This window comes from Saccopteryx leptura, chromosome 9 (assembly GCF_036850995.1).
Source record: "Saccopteryx leptura isolate mSacLep1 chromosome 9, mSacLep1_pri_phased_curated, whole genome shotgun sequence".
Taxonomy (NCBI): domain Eukaryota; kingdom Metazoa; phylum Chordata; class Mammalia; order Chiroptera; family Emballonuridae; genus Saccopteryx; species Saccopteryx leptura.
Window position 1 is genome coordinate 48,676,574 of NC_089511.1, and position 21,026 is coordinate 48,697,599.

Genomic DNA, 21,026 nt, shown 5'->3' on the forward strand with positions numbered 1-21,026 from the left:
CCTAAAGATACAATTACAAGGTTGTCATCTTTTAACTCCCCCCCCCCCACCCACCACAGCTGCTACAACCACAACACCAGAACCACCTGTATTACCTATAATTCAAAAGCTACTAGTGGGGAAATGCTAGTAAAAACCAGTAGGATTATATCAACCAGTAATGCTAAGTAACAATAGCAGCAATAATCCTAGCTATATTTACTAAGCACTGACTTAGATATTCTGGCAAATACTCCACATACATTTTCTCATGGAACCATCACAACATATCTATGTGCTAGAAAATTATTAATAAACCCATTTTACAAATAGAGAAACAAAGGCATGGAAAACTGGTATAATTTTCATTAGGTTTCACAGATTGTAAGTGGTGGAGTTATTCAAATACTGGTTTATCTGATAGAACACTGATTCCTCTCCAGAGCTCTGTTTCACTCAACAACCATCACTCAGGAGCCCTCAATTATAAGCTGCTTATCAACTGGAATTTGCTATTTTCCCCAAGTTTAATGGTTACACAGCTGGCAACTAAAAACCGGGTAAGAGACTTAATAATAAAAGGCTTCAAAATAGTGCTTATAGTAATAGAGATTCAAGATTAAAATTTCAATTTTTCAAGAATGGTGATTCATTTGCAGCTGCAACTGCTCTCCATTAACTGATTAAGTCTTCTCACTATTGACGGTTTACTCTATTTTAAGGTTTCAAAAATATCCAGTTAATCCCACAGTTATCAATTGTAGAGACACTAGATTTACATATAATCACAGCTTAAAATTGGGCCTGTGGATGTAATAAATGGTTACATTCCTTTATCAGTGGATTTAGTTTCCTAGTGGCCACTAATTTTGAACTCTCCACATGTGCTGCATTGAAAGTAAATATTTATTATGATCTTTTGAAGTTTACATTGGAAAGTATTTTTAAAACTATCAGTACATCAAATTATAATGTATTTCTTCTCTTTAAAAATCTGATAGCGGTAATCCTTTGTGATTTTTTGCACTTTACAATTCCTTCATCAGTGCAGATGTTAGCAACACATATGGGAGAGCTAAAAAATGCCTTCTCATAAAAGCTGTAAAAAAAGTCAGCCATAAATCGTGCTCTTTAAATATGAGGAGAGCATCTTGCTATGGATAGTACAGTTGCTCAAAGAACAGATGATTATAAAATGAAAGGTTTAATACTTCCATTAACGTAGCATTTTCTTTATTGATTTGTTTGCAGCTGATTAGACCCCTTCTTTTAGGGATGTCATTTTGGACTTACTATTCTGTATTTTTCAATAGATTTTTTAAAAATTACTAGGGAAAATATTCAAAGAAAAGTATTATACTCATTTCTGGTGTGTGTGTGTGTGTGTGTGTGTGTGTGTGTGTGTGTGTGAGTGATTGGGGCAGGTACTCTCCCTCAGACTATGCATTCACATTTAATTGCATTTCATATTTCATCTCATAGCTCTTGGACTTGACTGATGGTTAACAGTAAACACGTATAATTATTTTTTCATGTGACTTGGCCAATGGCAGTGATTTTCATAGCAGTAATTTAACTGCTGAGGCTGCAAGTCAAGATTCATCAGTTTTATTAGGATGCTGAACCTTAAAAGCTTATGGTTGATGATGTTATTAACTCTCTCTGCATTTCCTCTGTAGTAAAGGGAAAAATTTGAAGTGCAGCAGTTTTTAATATAGTCCACATGTGGGTGGCTATAAAATGCAGAGGGGAAGCTGTCAGAGCTCAGTAAGTGACTAGCCTAGTTATCTCAGTACTGTCACTTCAATCGTCAGGCATTTAGTTGCTTCAAAATACTTTAACTTTTCATTATGCAAAAATGAATCTAGGAATTGTTTTGTGTTCTGACTTCTTTGTGTTTCTTTTTTATTAAATACCTTTCTTTTGGTTTCTAGATATATTTTTGTCTTGATCTTTGTCCATCTTATTGAGAAAATGTTCAAAATTACAGAAAGCTGAAACAGCTCAATGACACTTATATATATCAATTGTCCCATTGTTTCAGATTTATTTTCTTTCAATATGCAGAAAAAAAACATGTACATTTTATGTTTATTTATTTTTGCTTGTTTTTATTTTTCCTGAATCATTTAAAGTAAGTTGATAAGTTGCAGACACCATGACAGTTTTCTTTAATTAATTTTAAATTCAGGATCCAATTAAAATTCACTCATTGAATTAGGTTGTTATATCTCTTTAGCTTTAATCAAAAACATTCCTCTGACAACCTCTCCCAGTCTCTACTTTTGTGTAATTTGTGATCTCGATGTTTTTGAAGAGTTCAAGCCAGTTGAAAAATCTGATGATCTGAATTTATCTCACTGTTTTCTCATTAGATTCAGATTAAAACTCTTCAAACTTTTTCATGCTTCAGAATCATTTGGAAGGCTTATTAAATATAGATTGCCTGACCTACCCCCAGAGTTCCTGATTCAACGGTTCTGTATTGGAGCCCAGTCATTTGCATTTCTAAGAAGTTCCCAAGTGACATGATGCCACTGCTCTAGGGGCCACACTTTGTGAACCACCAGGGCAAACATTTTTCACATAGATGACAATCACTTCTTATTGTATCACATCAAAGAGCACAAGATGGCAGATTGTCTACTACTGGTGATAAAAGTTTGATTATGTGATCAAGGTGGTGACTACTCTACCGTTGTAAAGGATTATTCTTCTCCTTTGTAATTAGTATGTTATCTGTGGAATGGTACTCTATAAGTAAGACATAATCTGCAAGAAGAAGACAATGCAAACTTCTATTCTTAAGAACCTGGTTTTAGTATCTGGTGACAGCCCTTGGCTGGTTTAATTGTCATTATTCTCTTATTCTGTAAAGAAGAATTTTTTTCTTCCTCCTTTTCTTTCTTCCTCCTCCCACACACATGTATATATACACATGATTTCTCTCTGTCTCTCTCATAGTCTCTGCTCTTTCTCTCTCCTTCTCTCCTTCCCTCCAGCTTAATGCACTTCTGAGTTTTCACTCTAAATCAAGACTTTTTACATTAAATATGCTATAATTTATTACCATTGTTATATTTGGCAGACTCAGATTTCTCCAGTGACAACCCCTACTGGATCCTTTTGAAATGATGTCATTACTATTAGGCATGTCCTTGTTTTCTGGCAAAAGATGTCCAGATCTCACCATGTTTTTTTTCTGCCCTAGACCTAGGATCAACCATTTCTCCAAAAGAACTGACTTCTTTTAGTAGGAAATATTATTTAGAAGCCAATATCTGGGTGTTGGGGCTTCTAATTTCTTCTAGAGTGTCATTACTTCTAGGTATTTCAAAGAATAGACCAAAGATTTATTTTTTTAAAAGAAATAATTCAGATCATACTGATACCTCCAGTTCAAATGTGGCATCACAGAGTTCTTCCTCATCTTACTCCAGTCATCGGTGGTATCCACATTCATCCACAGTAAAATCTCTGAGTCTCAAAACCAATTTTTTACATGTTAAAAATTTAAAATATTTAAATTTATACATATATACTTGCTCATTTGCTTTACATATAGAATAGGTCCAGAATCACAACAAAAATTTTCAATAAATAAAATTACTAAGAGAATCAAATTTTCTTAGTAATTTTTTGTTCTTAGAATTTATCAAAATTATCTTAAATTGTTTTTTATTGTTTGTGTTATCAATCAATTTGATATACAGTTCATTGTGCTGTTTTTATTCCACTAAAGGATTTTATTTTTCAACTACTTTGATTTAATTTTATGTTTTGAATATGTAAAATATTTATGTGGTCAAAGTCAAAATTATATAAAACTCAAAATGTTTCAATTTCATTTATATTTATTAGTTTCAGGTTTATATTTCTGTTTCCTTGTTTCTTTTAATAAATATAAGCAAACACATACAGTGGTACCTTGACACACAAGTTTAATTTGTTTCATGGCCAAGCTGGTGACTCAATTTGCTCATGTGTCAAACCTAGTGGGTGGTGGAAGCTCGTGATTCAAATATCTGCTCGTGACTTAAAGCAAAAAAATCCCACGAGTGACTGCTCATCTCTCAAATTGCTTGTGATTTAAATTGCTTGTATTTCAAGGTACTACTGTATACACTTCTCCTTCTTTCTTATACAAAAGGAGCATATAATATACATTCTATGGCACTTTTTTTCCCACTTAATCATATATTCTAGGAATCATCTTAATAGAAGTTCATAAAGATAACCCTCATTCTTTCTCAGAAGTACTTACATTCCATTCTGCATCTTAGATAATCCAATCAGCATCTTATGGATGAACAATTTAGGTTGTTTCCAAAGTTTTGCTGTAGTAGGTAATGTAAGCAGCTTTTAGCATGTGGTTGCAGTCAAGCTGAGGGCCAGTTATCTTACGGCTCAGTTGAGGCTGGAGAACCCACTTCCTAATTTACTCACTTGGTTGCTGGCAAGCCTTTATTGCTTGCCAATGGGGCCTCTCTACAAGCTGCCTGATTAGTATCAAGACGTGAGAACTGGCTTCCTTCTCTGCTGGGTTACTTTCTGACATGAGAACTGTCTTCCTCCAAAATGTGTGATGAGAGAAAGGACGTGCACCCACTGTGCGTACATCCAAGGCAGAAACCACACTCATTTTATAACAGAACACTGGGAGTGTCGTCCCGTCATTTCTGCTGTATTTTATTAAACTAGAAAGAAGTAAGACACTGAGTCTAGCCCACACTTAAGGGGAGGGGAATAAACTCCACCTTTAGGGGGAGAGGAGTGTCAAAAAAAGTTGTGAGCGAATGTATTTTTGAAACCACTATATTATCTAACACAGGCAGTCCCAGAACTCTTACTCTGTGTTAGCACTTGTACTCTGTGATGTCACAAGTATCTTGCTTAGTCCTAACAACCACATTGTACTGCACCGGAGTAGAACTAAACTTTTATCAAATTGCAAATTTATAGTTTTAATGAGTTTTCAGGTTATAAATCAATTGCTGTGCTTATCCTCAAAATTAAACTTCAGTAGATTATCTTACACATCTGTGCTATCCAATATCTTGGCTTATGTTTTCATGTTTTGAGGACAATGATAAAAAACAAAAACCCGATTGAATTACTGCCATTTGCAATATTTGGATGGACCTTGAGAAAATAATGCTAAGCAAAATAAAGCAGACAGAAAAAGCTAAGAACTATATGATTTTAATCGTATGTGGGATATAAAAATGAAACTCATAGACATAAGACAATACTATGGTAGTTACCAGAGAAAATGGGATGGGAGGTATTGGGGGTAAAAGGGACCAAGTATATGGTGACAAAGGATGGTTTTACTTTGGGTGATGGGCACACAATGCAATGTGAAGATCATGTATCATAGAGATATATACCTGTAACCCATAGGATCTTATTAACCAATGTCACCCCATTAAATTAAACTTAAAATTAAACAAAAACAAAACCCCTGTTTATAGTAGGGAGAAATAGGTGGAGTGATAGATAAAAAAAAAAGACTGGCTACAAATTGGTAATTGTTAAAGCTGGATGATGGAAAGATACCTAGGGACCCATTATACCATTCCACCTACTTATATTTTAATTTATTCAATATGAAAAGTAAAATAAAAAGGGGGGAGGAGAAAAGAAAACCTATCTCTTTTAATTTAATTTTCTGTCCTCTAAGATTTATTGCATACGAGAATATAAGTGCTTTTGATCATTGAGGGAAAAACAACACCCCAACAGACTGTTCTTCTGATAACCGCAAAGCTTCTGGGTCATCAGAAAGGCCAGTAGAAGTTCCTAACATGTCAGGTGTCCCCAAACTACGGCCCGCGGGCCGCAATGCGGCCCCCTGAGGCCATTTATCCAGCCCCCACTGCACTTCTGGAAGGGGCACCTCTTTCATTGGTGGTCAGTGAGAGGACCACTGTATTTGGCAGCCCTCCAATGGTTTGAGGGACAGTGAACTGGCCCCCTGTGTAGCCCTTCTTCTGTTACAGAGTTCCAAACTTTACTGCCTATGGAAATCATCTATGGAGCTTGTGAAAATGTCTGCAGATCCCACACTGGCAATTATAATTCAGAAACTCCTGATAGAATAAAAAAGTCCACATTTTAAGCAGATATGCCAGGTATTTTTGCTTCCAGTGATAGATAAATCCCAATTTTATATGCATTGTTCTATGTGGGCTTATAGTGAGGGCACTCTTATGAGTAAAGCAGTATCACAGATATAAAGATAAATGTGATATTCCTCTACTATGCTATATTTCCTAAAGAAAATTGCAAACTAGTAGAGGAGAAAAGACATGCTTAAAGTGTTGTAATGGGAGTATAAAGAATTGAGCCCATTCCATATTATCCTACCAGCTCTCAGCAAGAAGTGATCATACAGGAGGAAATTTCTCTTATACGGATGAACAGGATATAATATAGAGGAATTTTAAAATATAAAGAAATAGATAATTGTTAGCTTCTCTAAAAAAAATATCAGATGTTTGAAGATAGTTTTGTCAAATGCTGAAAATTGTTCATTCTGTAGGTGACATCTCTGATAAATACCTGATTTTTCAGTTATTGATTAAAGAGGAATCCACATGCTTTGAATATAAAATGTGCAAAAGACAATGGTAGCTTAAAAACTAACACATTGTAGTTCACAAGATCAACTCACTTAAATGTCATGGTAGACCTTAAAGGAGTTCAGGAATGTGAAGCGATGTACAAAGACATTATTTTAATTCTTTTGATTGCCTCGGAACATTGACAGGTAGACTGTTAAGAATCTGCACTGTTGAGAACTCAGGTGTTACTATTTGACTATGCCTCATTCATAAGTTAAAATCTATTTTGTGAATAGGATTAAATGCTACTCATGCATAGCTGTGGAGGACATAGGGCTTGGGGAGAGAACTAACACTTAATTGAGTGTCTGTTTGTAAAATCTTCACTTTTCTTCACAACCAAATTATGATATAAGTATTATCCCCATCTTAATGATAAGGACACCAACTTAAAGGTAATGACTTTTACAGCTAATTCATAACTGTGAACCATGTAAAATATATCTCCAAGAGATCAAATGATTTTCCCTTTAGTATATAATAAATTAATATTATTGATAATATGTTTTTCTAATAACTACAAAGAAGGAGATTCTCCTAGTTCAGCACATAATAAAAGCTAATTTTCATTGAGTACTTATGAATCAGGTATAGTGTTAGTATATATAAATACATTATATATGATCTCCTGAGTTAAGATATAATCTTGTTATATAGATATCTATTTATTTAGGGTAAATAAAAGCAAATAAAATTTATCCACTTGCTAAATAAAGTTATACTTTTATTGCATATCTCCTACTGTTACACTGTATGTGACTAATCTCTTAAAAGGATGAGTAAGATCAGAGGAAAAATGTAACAGTCAAGCCAAACTTTTTGAAGAAGATGATGATTTAAAATATGTCTTTGAATTAAACACTGATGATTGAGACTTATACTCCTCAACTTCAGAGAAATGTCGATATGAAATAGCATGATTTGTTTGCCTTAGTTTGTATCTGCAGTTTTCAAGAACTACTTTTATCCAGAATGAAACAACAAAGATTTGAGTTTAATTGCATTAAAAAATCCAGGTGAGCCTGACCAGGAGGTGGTGCAGTGGATAGAGCATTGACCTGGGACACCAAGGACCCAGGTTCAAGACCTGGAGGTTGCTGGCTTGAGCGTAGGCTCATCCATCATGGGTTCACCAGCTTGAGTGTGGGATCACAGACATGACCCTATGGTCTCTGGCTTGAAGCCCAAGGTCACTGGCTTGATCCCAAGATCATTGACTTGAATAAGGGGTCACTGGCTTAGCTAGAGCCTCTCAGTCAAAACACATGAGAAAGCAATCGATGAACAACTGAATTGCCATAACTATGAGCTGATGCTTCTCGTCTCTCTCCCTTCCTGTCTGTCTCTCTTTCTAGTACTAAAACAAAACTAAATAAAACAAAAAAACAATCCAGGTGATGTCAGGAAGGATTAACAACCCCTCATCGGTTTGTAAACAGTCATCCAGAATTTACTCCAGTTAAACCCAAAATTATTCTAGAGAAAAGTTTACTTCTAGTTTAGAAAATACAGATCTCTCAAGTGCAGGTCAGTTCATTCAACTGTAGACCACACGTAACTTAAGTGCTGGGATAAATTATATAATCATGTGTCTTAGTCCCAGTGTTCTAAGTGAGGCATGAGGTCCTCATTACCTTCAGTGGAGTTACTGCGGGAGATGATTCTTCTGGTGAAATAATGAATCAACGGCCTCCTGTTCAGAATACAACAGGAGCTAACTTATAGCCTATGTATATGAGAATAAGCCCTCACATTTCATGTTCCAATAGTCAAAAGCTCTATTTGGCACATCAACAGAAATAACTGCCTAGAAAACACTATTAAAATTCTGATCTAACCATAAACAGGATTTAGCTGTCATTAAATCTTTACAGGCTCGTTGTAAATGATATTTATGATTATACATGTTCATAATATTTTCCTCTGTGCCTCTTCCTGCCAATAGGAGAATTTCTAAAAACCTGCATACCTTATACATATATTCAAAAATCATTACTTCCCCAGTTTTATCTGTTTAACACTTGTTTTTAGTTTGTAGTACATCCTTCTTGCTGGCTGGTCTGCCTATTTCTTATGTGTAACTCTCAGGATTTCAACTCGATGATGGACAGGGACACTGCTGGGCTTTGAGCATATGGGGACAAATGTGCAGGGTCAGAGCTGGTGGAAATTGATTGCTGGTGGTGGGAAAGGGGGAGAGGAGCCTATAAAACTTCTTAAGGAATCACTCAGGCTGTGTCCACTTCTGGGTATGTCTATGTGGTTACTGTGGGGGTGGTCCAAAAAAATCTACTTGCAGAGCAGCTGGGAAACCTCTTGTGAGGGAGAGAAGTGGGGGTGGAGAATGCATTCGATGCCCACTCCTTGCAAATAAAAAACCAGAGCTAATAAAGCAAGTAACTTTTTAAAGAGCTCATAATGTATTAGCTGTTAGAAACACAGGTCTGAATCCATGAGGGAGAAAGAATTATAAGGAAATGCTGAATGGCAATTATACCAAATTTTGGGACTCATTGGAACCCAGAAATTCTGCTTCAAAACCCATCTAGCAGAGTTTTCATCCAATGGGAGTTTTTGCACGTTAAAGATTAAGATTGTCACTGGCAGAGAAATGCTGTGCCCGGCAGAGCAGTGCAGACTGGTGAGCGCCTAGCTCACGGTATCTAGTGAGAAATGGTGGAGTCTTCCACATGCATACCACTTATACCTTTCGTTACTTCAGCACTCACCTCCTAAGCCTAAGGACAGTCTTCTACAGAAGCACACTGTCATTGTCGAACTTGAGTAAACCTACGATTGTGTTGTAATTTCACATAACATTTGGTCTACATTCAGATTTTCCCCAAATGCCTTAGTTCCTAGCTGTTTTTTTTTTTCTCAAACTAGGATCCAATCAAAGTTTATGGATTATATTAGTTTGTTCTTTCAGGAAAAATTTTTAATTGTTAATTTTGAAATAATTTTAGACATAGAAGAATAAATGAAAGAATAATGCAAAGGATCTTTATATAGTTTTTACTTAAGATTCTGCAAATGTTAACACTTTACCATATTTGTTTTATTAATCTTCCTCATACATAGTAATAACAGTACTAGTATATATTTCTGAAACATTCGAGAGTAAGTTGCAGAAATGATGCCTCATATCCTTAACTATTTCTGTATATATTTCCTTAAAACAAAGACATTTTCTTACACTATGGTAGTACAATTGTCAAAATTGGGAAGTTAATGTGAGATACAAAATTATTAACTAATTGACATACTTTAATTTTTGCCAATTGTCTCAGTAATGGCCTTTATTACAACAGAAAAAAATGATTTTTTTGCTCCAGGATTTATTCCAGGATCACGTTACATTTAGTTGTGTCTCTAGTTTTCTTCCATCCGCACAGTTCCTCAGTCTTTGTCTTTCCTGATCTTGATATTTTTGAAAAGTTGAAGAGTTCTGAGCAATTATACTACAAGTGGTCCTTGATTTCAATTTGTCTGATGTTTCTCATGATTAGATTCAGGTTTTGCATTTTTTGGCTGGATGTGAGGTGTATCCTCTTCAGAACATTTTGTTTCAGAAGCACATGCTGTTGATTTAGTCCATTGCTGATAATGCTAACTTGGTGAGGTTAACTGATGGTGATCACTTAGTCAAGTGATGTTTATAGATTTCTCCACTGTTAAGTTTCTGTTTTCCCCTTTGTAATTAGTAGGTAATTTGCAAGATAATTTGAGACGCAGTAAATATCCTATTTCTTATCAAACTTGCATTCACCAGTTTTAGCATTCATGGTTGATTGTTGCCTGAATCATATCCAGATAAATTTTATGCTCTGTGCCAGGACTTTTTTGCTTTTTTCTCTCCTAAGTGGCCTCACAAACACTATTTTATAACTCTATTTTACTGAAGGTTTCTTCCAAAATTCTAACTAGTTGGCTCTGAAGAGCTTTCAAGGGTATACTTGATTCAGAGACCAGGTGTTGTTGAGTCTCTTCCTCCTCACGCCTTCCCCTTGGACAGGTGCTTGTTCTCTCCCAGAACGTTCAGTGGCTTAAGTCATCCATTTGTTATGTAAGATATTTTGCATGACATTTCTGCTTTGTCCTATTTTTTTCTCCTGCCTCTTCCTGGTTTGAAACAAAAATCTCTTCTTTTCAATGCCCACATCCTTAAATCCATCAACTTCTACTTTTCAAGGTTAGGCCTCTGACATCTCTCTTTGTGAAAGACTTTCCCAGTGTTGTTATTGTTTTAAATAACTTTTTGTCTCCAAATTTGTCATTTCCTTTACAGTGTTCTTTTTGTGTCTACCATTTTGGCTTTTGAAAATCACCTTAATTGAGCCTTTTCACATCTGTCTCAGTGTGGGCTACTGTACTTTGAAGACTATATCCAATGGTTGTCACCTTCTTTCACCTTGAAACCCAAAAACATGAAAATAAGCTAATTCTATATTGTTTCTGTCTAGCCCTACTGCTTCTAAGGAACTGATTTGAGTCTATTATCTGTATTATTGCTTTTTAATTTAAGTGTGTTTACCATTATTTTTAACAAGCTTAGTTTGTCTTCCAAAACGACTTTGAATTCGCTTTTTAAAATTAATTTACTCATTTTTCATTTACCTTAGATATCCTATCCTCCCTCAGCCTTTGTTGCTGCTAGCAATAAAGTTCATTCTCACTGGGGCCTGTTCTAGGCCCAGTCACCTTTCTCTTTCTTTTCATTCGCATTTTGATGTTTCCCAGGGAAGCAAAGCATTCCATTGGAGATTCTTACCCTTTAGTGCACCTATTCTTTCCTCCTTTTTAGAATCTCCTGCCCTGTGGCCCTTTCCATAGCTATATCTGAATTCCCATGAAATTTCCTGGTCTCTCTCTTAAGAAACACTAGCTAAGTAGTAGTTCTCAAACTTGAAACCCTCTCTGGCTGCATACCAGAGGGAAATGCTTTCTTGAATTGCAAACTACTATTTCTTGAGCTGTTTATCATGTATGTGCCTGTTTCAAGTTTAACCTTTGTCCTCCATGAAATCAAGTGTTTTTGTTTTTTTAAAGGAATCCCGTTTGTTGTGTATTGTGTATGGCAAAGGGATGTGGGCACCTGATCACAGACAACCTCTAAAGTCTTTGAAATTGTGTGGAGATTTTTATGCATTTCTCTTAGTTTCATCAAACTCTCAAAAACATCCGGTCTCCCTTTCTCAATTCTGGTTCAAGTTTAGATTCTCTAATTCAACAACTGATCAGGCATTTTTTATGTGTTTTAGCACCTGAAGAAGTGATCTGTCTGGCCACAGAGTCTTCTTTCTCTGATCCCATTGTGGAAGGTTAGCCTTTCCCAGGTTATGGAATTCCAAATAGTTCTCTTGGAAGTTTCTGGCTCCTTTTTGTTCATAATATAATACCCTATGGGAACCCCACTTTACAGTTTAAAAGTCCTATCAATTCCTTTTCCAGAGGTTTTAATTACAGCCTTGGATTCATCAAGTTAAATCTATATTCACTCTTTCTATTGGTCATTTGCTCCCCTGCTTTCATAGGTAGATCATTTCAAACAGCATTCCCTTAGAAGGATCCTTCTGGAGTTCTTCTCTCCTTCCAGAAGCTGCATAATTGTTCTCTCTCCTTTTCCTTCTGTCCCCTTTGCCTTCTGCAACCATCTGGAAGGCAAAATAGACAAGTTAAAAATGTTTGCCTTCTTTCCCTTTCTGTCTTCTGCATCCTCCACCACAACTTTTAAAACTGCTTTCCTCTATCTTGCCCCAATTTTTCAAATATGCTCTTTCTTTCGAAATTCTCACTTGAAGATGACACTCATCAAACTCCTGTACCAAAAGAAAAAATGCTGAGATACATATATCTACACTCTCTCATTTCCACTCTTGTTGCTCTTAACCTTGAATTTCTTTGTCAGTTAGGCTAAACCCCGAACCAAGTTTTATATCCCTTCCCCTTTGCCTCCCATTCCTCCCCCCTTCTACCCACAGACTGCCCTCTCTCATTGTCTTTTTTTTTTTTTAGTTTTTAATTTATTGCATTGACATGGTTTCAAGTGTCATATTCAATATAACTCCCTCAACCCCCTACATTGTGTCCTCTATGCCCCGTGCAACATCTCCTTCTGTTCCCATTTCACCGCCTTTCCCTCCCTCTCCCTACCTCTCTATCTTCCCTTTCACGCTGGGGCTTGCCACCCTGTTGTCCGTATCTATGTGTTATGTATGTATGATTTGACTGATCCCTTCACCTTCTTTGAGCCCATCCCTTTCTCCCCCTTCCCTCTGATGGCTGTCCGTCTATTCCCTGTCTCTGTTTCTCTTTGTTCCTCAGTTTATTGTGTTCATTGGATTCCACACATAAGTGAGATCTGGTAACATTTGTCTTTCTCTGCCTGGCTTATTTTATTTAGCATAATAATCTCCAGGTCCATCTATGCCATTACAAAAGATAAGATTTCCTTCATTTTCATGGCCACATACTCCACTGTGTAAATGTACCACAGCTTTTTTATCTACTTGTTCACTGATGGACACTTGGGCTATTTTCAGATCTTGGCCATTGTAAACAATACTTCAATAAACATGGGGTGCATAACTTCTTTTGAATTAGTGTTTTGGTATTCTTAGGATATATTCCTGGAAGTGAGATAGCTGGGACATAAGGCAGTTTCATTTTTAATTTTTTCTTCTTTTTCCAAGTGAGAGGAAGGGATATAGAGGCACAGATGCTCCACATACACCCTGACTGGGATCAACCTGGCAAACTTTGTCTGGGGCCAATGCTCTGCCCCTCTAAGGCCATGCTCGCAACTGAGCTATTTTTAGCACCTGAGGCAGAGGCTCCATGGAGCCATCCTCAACACCCAGGATCAATGTGCTCAAACTAATTAAGCCATGGCTGTGGGAAACAAAGAAAAAGAAAGAGAGAAGGGGGATGGAGAGGGGTGGAGAAACCAATGGCCACTTTTTTCGTGTTCTCTGACCAGGAATCAAATGTGGGACATCCACACATTAGGCAGGTACTCTATCACTGAGCAAACCAGCCAGGATCCAAGGCAAGAAGGCAGAGAGACACACTTCCACATGCGCTCCAACTGGGTTCCACCTGGCAAGTCCCTTACAGGGTGATGCCTCCTATAAGGCAATGCTCTGCCCATCTGGGGCTGGAGCTCCATTGCTCAGCAACCAAGCTATTTCAGTGCCTGATGTGAAGCCATGGAGCCATCCTCAACACCTGGGGCCAACTTGCTTGAACCATTTGAGCCATTGCTGTGGGAGGGAAAGAGAGAGAGAGAGAAGGAAGAGGGGTGGAGGAGCAGATGGCCACCTCTCCTATGTGCCCTGACCGGAAATTGAACCCTGGAATTCCACATGCTGAGCCAACTGGCCAGGGCCCTAATTTTTCTTAAATTTAATTAAAACTCCAATTTGGTCCCAGGGGACTGCAGTTAGAACATCCGCCTACTCTGTCACCATCTTGGAATCTTCTCATCATTTTAATATTCTCTTCTTTCTCCCTAAATTTTCCTCCTCTTTTATCCTTCTCATGGCCCCTTTAGATTTCCTTTCTTTTTGGGATACTCCATTCACTTAAATGAAGACTATTTATTTTGACATAATCTCTGTGGAGTAGTGAGAGCAAATGTATTATATACTCCATCTTATAAAGGTAAGAACTGAAGCTTAGAAAGTTTAGCTTATATGCCCAACACAACACAAACAATTATACAAGACTTACAGATCCAAAGCCCTCTTGTCACTCTCAGTTTATGTAAGTATCCCCTTCTCTCTTGGAACTAAAGATGCTGATAATAAATTAAGCCTATTAGTGAATTTGCTCATCATACTGTATTGTATTATAATTGTATCATAATTGCTGTATGCCCCTTTCTCAGACAGGTAAATTTCATATTTTTGCAACAGGTAAAACATGCAATGATTGAAAACTCTCTATACCAACATTTGTCTCAAAGTCATACCAGTTTATTGTTTACATTGCTTCTTAAAAACTGAGAAGAACACTGTAGGATGTTCCATTTTTTCCTCAACCAGAGCTGAAGGCCAAGAGCAACACCTGAGGGTGATTGTCAGGGCTGCCATGGGCTGGGCAGCCTTGTTTTCCTACCTCCGACATTTGAAAAAAGTAAAATGAAACTGAGAAGGATATTTTAACATATCCAAAATTAGGCAATGAAAATAAGATTTGTTATCATTACAAAGAATTATTTCTGTTGTAGGAGAGATTATTATAAAAAGTTATTGAACATCTTTTTGCATCAGAGCAGAGGCTGAATTGAAGGCAAATCTCAGTGTTTAACTTTCAAAAAGTGAAGAACGGGAGTGTATAGATTTGTTCAGATATAGAAATAAATTGGTACTATTTGAATGTTGTTTATTGTTCTCTTGAGGATAGAATGTAAGGACAGCAGAATAACTGTTTAGTTGGTGTCAGTTTCAGCTGTTTAGCTTGAAACTTTTGCCTAATTGTTTAATTAAAAAGAATCAAAGATTAAATCTGACCTTAGAGACTTGTAAAGTTTACTATTGGTTTTGATTGGCACCATTCCAAGTTTCCCCAAATTACATACCTGGTAAAGCAGTGGGGTTGGAACTTGGACTAAATTCTCAATCCCAGATCTAATGTTCTTCTGATGTGGCTCCTCCATCATTTATAATATTAGTTTTTGAAAATAGTCCCTCTATCAGGGTGTCTTTTGAATATGATACCATCTTATTTAGAAAGACTACCTATATAATTTCTGAATAATCTTTGGTCACCTTAGAAATAATGCAGTGAATATTTTCAAAAAGTAAGTAGAGCTTTAAATAAATAGTTTAAATGCAAAGAAAATAATAAATTTGATTCCATTAAATTATAGTCTTTTATTAATTTTATTCACTCTCATTTAAAGCTCTTTGTTTATCCTTGTGTCTCTTTTTGACCCAAAACAGAACTTGTCCATAGAATGACTGAAGAAGATGTTTTGTTGAATAAATGAACAGATATCCTATTTGTGTGCTAATCATCAAGAAAACAAAAGCCACCTAATTGTTTTTTTCATATTTTTACTTTCTATCAAATAGTCTTTAACATTTCACTATGCAACTTCTTATTGAAGAACATACTCATCTCTGAAGCTAATTGCAGTGCTGCTCAGAATCTGAACATCCCTAACTCCTCCTTTTCCTCTTCCTTTCAAAAATCTGTCTCTGTCATGCATACATTTTAACAGAATTCTTATATTCCTTTTTTCTCCCATACCTTTTTTTTTGTTATGAGTCTACTGTGCCTACTAGGGCACGGCTTTTGGCATTTATCTTTCATTATCATAACAAGGGATAATCAGTTTTCTTTTGGTTTAATTTCATAGTCAGAGGTCACGATATTGCCAGTTGAATGTCTTCCACTGTTTTTGTTTGTTTGTTTATCTTGTTTATGCTCTGTTAGTGCTCAGAATTGGTTGGGAATGCTTTTATAAACCAGTCATCAGTGGTGGTAGAAAGCAACATGGACAAATACAGCTTTGAGTGACTTCACATCTCCCGTCACACCTAATTGTTATTAAAATACTTAAGATTGTGCCTTTTGAGTTGTTGCAGTTATAGCAAAAAAAGGAGAGCAGAACAGAACAGGGGTAATAAAGAGAGAGACTACAATAAAAAAGTCCCTAGATTTATAATATAAGACAGTGGTCTTGAGTTGGCTTATAAAATGATAAGAACAAGTGGAGCACTCCATTTAAAAGATAAATATTCTGGAAAAAGAAACTGGAAAATTTACAAATTAGAAAGTGATTTATAGGAGAGCAATTTGCTGAGTGTTAAAAAACTACAAAATAATTGATATAGTAGCTATTCATTGACTAATGACTGATGCTCTGTTCCTATATATAGTTTCTATTAACATCAGAAAATACTCTGTATGATATGGTAGAAAACAAGATTATAATCTGTTTAAGCTGCTATTAAATAACCAACTACTACAGTTATTATCTACTTTGATGGGATATCAGAATATACATCACTGATGAAAAAATTATATATAACTCCTATTAAATATCCATTTATCATTTCCTCTAACTATATATCAGATTATCATAATGTTTCATTTAAAGCAAGCTTGAAAATAAACACATGGCAGAGCCAGGAGGTGATGCATGCTGGGTAGAGAGAGAAAAATGAGTCCATTACATTGATTTAATTTCTTAAATAACAGAATACGTTGACTAATATAACATGACAGTTATTGTAGGGAACACTTGCCTATATATGTTTTGAGTTATAAAATATATTTAAATAGCTTCATACTTTTATTCACTTTCAAAATTTAATATTCCATACTCAGAACTTTGTCCTACATGGAGAAGGGACTACCTTAAACATCGAGAAACAAGAGAAATATGTCCCTCAGTCTGGTCATTCTGCTTTCCCATTTTCAGGAGCCATCTACAAATTGTCTTTTAGTAAATATTTGGGAATGATGAAATGGAAAAAGAGTAGGTGACTGTGCATAAGCAAAACTAGGGAGAAAAATTATGTTAAAAAAATAAAAGAGCAGGTCAATAATTTACATTTTATTCCTACAAATACATTAGCGGTTTGCATGCCATTTCCCAGAGCTGTCCCCAGTACCCACCTTTTGGATTTTTTCTGATGTTTCTTAAGAAGATTAAAGGTGCCTGACATGTGGTGGCGCAGTGGATAAAGCGTTGACCTGGACTGCTGAGGTCACCGGTTTGAAACCTTGGGCTTACCCAGTCAAGGCACATATGAGAAGCAACTACTATGAGGTGATGCTTCCCACTCCTCCCCCCTTTACTTTCTCTCTCTCTCTCCCCCTCCCATCTCTCCCCTCTCTCTGAAAATCAATAAATAAGATTTTAAAATATTTTTTAAAAAAGAAAAGAAGACTAAGACTAAATGCAACCTCAAACATTACTTTCTAAAATGAAGTAGAGCATCTTTTACCAGTGTATTCTAGGAAATGTTGTGCAGACTGGGGGTGGGGGTGGGGCTGATGGAATTAGGGGTCGAGTTTTTGGTAAAATACAACTGAGAGGTTCTCACACAGGCTGTTTTACTCTTGACATACACAATACATATTAGTATATGAAAAATTCCGCTATAAAGTACATTATTTAACTGTTTATCCTAGCTTATCACAAACCTAAGATAATTTCTTTTTACTATTTTAACCTGTTATTTTGTTACTTATTTTACCTTATTTTTAAATAATAATAATAAACACCTTTAACATCTCTAAGAAATAGCATCCTCCTTTTAGAAAACATTGTACTAGCCTTCACCTATATGGTCCTTCATTAAATTACCTCTTCTTCACATCATCGCTACCTCTTTATGATCTGCAGTTAATGCTTTCTCCTTCCACATTCTGCTCAGATGCATGAGGCTATCGATAGAGTACTCTTAGCACTGTTGGATCATGATGAGGAAATCTTAACAAAAAGTACTGCGTTAATAAGAAGTTAGTTTGGTATATTTAATACACTTTTGAAATCTAGGCTAGAGTATTAAATAAACTTTCTGAAAATAGTTAGTAAACTTATGTATGCCCAAGAGACAAGGCAACTGATAGAATAGAGTTCCTTTTAATCCATTTTTTAGGTCCAAACAAAGGAAAATATTTCTGATAAGGTTATGAAATACCCCAAGCTTTTGATTGTTTTTTCCCTCCTTTATAGGTTTAATATGTTGCCACCCCTAGGTGATTTGTGTGCTGTGTCTTAATCATATAGCTTTAGTCACTACAAAAAATTTTACAAGAAAAACAAAATTATGTATTTTAAAAGTTCCAGTTTTAGGCAATAAGAGATGACTATTTTGATGCTATATCGTACAGCCTTTGAATTCTAGAGTTTTTGAACAGGCTGTGCATGAACATAAATAAAAGTTTTTGAAAAAGTAAATACAGTTTTAGGTAGGTTTTTATTGTAATTTGCGGTCTACAAAGTTATTTTTAGGAGAGCTAGAACACATTATTTCTGCGAAAAGTATGTTTATATTTGCTAATAAACAGGATTCTTGACCTTAAATAAAATGAACAACTTTCTGTATTATCTGATCTTGTTTAGTAATTTATTGTCATAGTTGTGGCTGATGTTCACTTTGTATATGCACATTTTTTAGGTAAAGATTATAGGAGTTCCCACTCATGAGGTTAAAAAGTTCAAAGATGAGCATAAAGAAAAACTTTCAGCTGAAAATTATTCAATAGAGAATTAGCTACAGTTAAAGTAACTACATATTATTGTGCTTCTTTTAAAATAACCTCAGACTATTTGAATTTGATAATCTTAGAGATCACATCTTAGAGAATTACTTTGAGATACTGCAAAATAATTTTACTAATTCAGTTTCTTTTTTTTTAAATTTTATTTATTCATTTTAGAGAGGAGAGAGAAAGGGAGAGAGAGAGACAGAGAGGGAGAGAGAGAGGAGAGAGAGAAAGAGAGAGAAGGTGGGGAGGAGCTGGAAGCATCAACTCCCATATGTGCCTTGACCAGGCAAGCCCAGGGTTTTGAACCGGCGACCTCAGCATTTCCAGGTCTACGCTTTATCCACTACGCCACCACAGGTCACTAATTCAGTTTCTAAAAGGTAAATGGCCCTGGCCGGTTGGCTCAGCGGTAGAGCGTCGGCCTGGCGTGCGGGGGGACCCGGGTTCGATTCCCGGCCAGGGCACATAGGAGAAGCGCCCATTTGCTTCTCCACCCCCACCCCCTCCTTCCTCTCTGTCTCTCTCTTCCCCTCCCGCAGCCAAGGTTCCATTGGAGCAAAGATGGCCCGGGCGCTGGGGATGGCTCCTTGGCCTCTGTCCCAGGCGCTAGAGTGGCTCTGGTTGCAGCAGAGCAACACCCCCTGGTGGGCAGAGCGTCGCCCCCTGGTGGGCGTGCTGGGTGGATCCCGGTCGGGCGCATGCGGGAGTCTGTCTGACTGTCTCTCCCCGTTTCCAGCTTAAAACAAACAAACAAACAAACAAAAATAAATAAATAAAAGGTAAATGTTTTGCTACAGCTTGCTCCAAAATCAGCTTAAATCATGTCCTTCATTTGCTTGTGTGAACAAGTTGAAATGAGCATTTTGCAACATCGATTTTTTCCCATCGTAAAAATCTATCCAAAAATTTATACAGAAATTTTATTTTAAAAAGAGTTTGAAGAAACTTTTTATGTTATTTTAGCCAAGTTTCCAATATAGCTGGTCTCTCTAGCGATACAATGGACAAGCTTCTAGCAATGTCTCACTTTTAGTTGCTCGATACAAAAACATCCGTAATTTATAATAAGAGCTCACATTTCAATCAAGGCCAGACTTTTGAATTTACCTTCTTGTCTCGCAAGAAACTACAACCTGAATACCTTGCTCTGACATAGAAAAAGCTCTAGAATACAAACTGACGGCCTTAAAATCTCAAATGATAAACTGAGCCTTACAGATCCAACAGAATGGCGGTTTGGTGAATCTGCTAACAGGAGCATCTCTTCGGCAGGACTGATGCATTGATGTGGCTCTTTATGCAAAGAGATTATCTGTTTTTGTGAGAAAATGGAGAACTCAAATTGATGAGGTCTTTGCTATTAAGTTTCAATTTGAATCACCTTGGGAACCATAGGCTCCACCTCCATTTTGGCTTTTTACTTGTTTTTAAAAAAGAGAGCATCTTCAAAGGACTCATGTCTTAGAATTCATACTGGCCTCATCACACAGAGCTGTGGTTTTGATGTTTTTGTTCCGAGTTTATTGTCAGGGTTCGAGTACCTGGGTGCCATGGTGACAAAGTGCTGTTGAAATACATAGGTAATCAGTCACTGTGCTGGAGGATTGATTTCTTTCTTTACTTTTCTGAACAGACAAAAGCATTCTTCTTAGTAGCAATGGGAATAAGAGGACACTTAGCATTTACATTATGAGACAGCAGGGATAAAGGCAGAGATGCCAGTTAATTAATAACTTCACCAGGCCAGTGACTATCTCTAGGGAACTGAAAGTATTGAAAACCTTAACTGACCTCTCCCCATACAGAACACAGGCCTCTCTTTTCCCATTTTTAAATTGGGAGATATTGAAAAGGCAGATCATTTGCTCTCAAGCTGAGTTCTGGTCCATAATGGAATTAGGACCAGGGCTGGGAACTCTTGGATTTCAAAGCAGGACCAGTAAGGACAAATGAGGCTGTGTATTGTGTGCCTTACAACAGATAATGATCCTTACTCTAATCACTGGTCTATTCTGAAGGGCACATCACAGTTTAAAAGAGGTCATTCAGTCTGAGCTGATGACAAAGAATATTTTTTAAAAGGTCTTTTAAATATTCAAATGCATACACTCCATTTTAAATGTTATCAGCTTATCCATTCACTACTATGACCCAAATTTCTCCCTCAAACATTTTAATTGAGGCCAAATT

At 36.4% G+C, this 21,026-nt stretch overlaps 1 protein-coding gene and 1 non-coding gene across 3 annotated transcripts in view; both read left to right on the forward strand.

Moving 5' to 3' along the window:
- Positions 1-21,026, forward strand: part of RNLS (renalase, FAD dependent amine oxidase) — a 325,381-nt gene that overhangs the window by 87,988 nt on the left and 216,367 nt on the right. The window lies entirely within an intron of this gene.
- LOC136381677 (small Cajal body-specific RNA 20) lies at positions 14,630-14,734 on the forward strand. Its single transcript, XR_010747153.1, has one exon. It is a non-coding gene; the product is annotated as a small Cajal body-specific RNA 20 (non-coding RNA).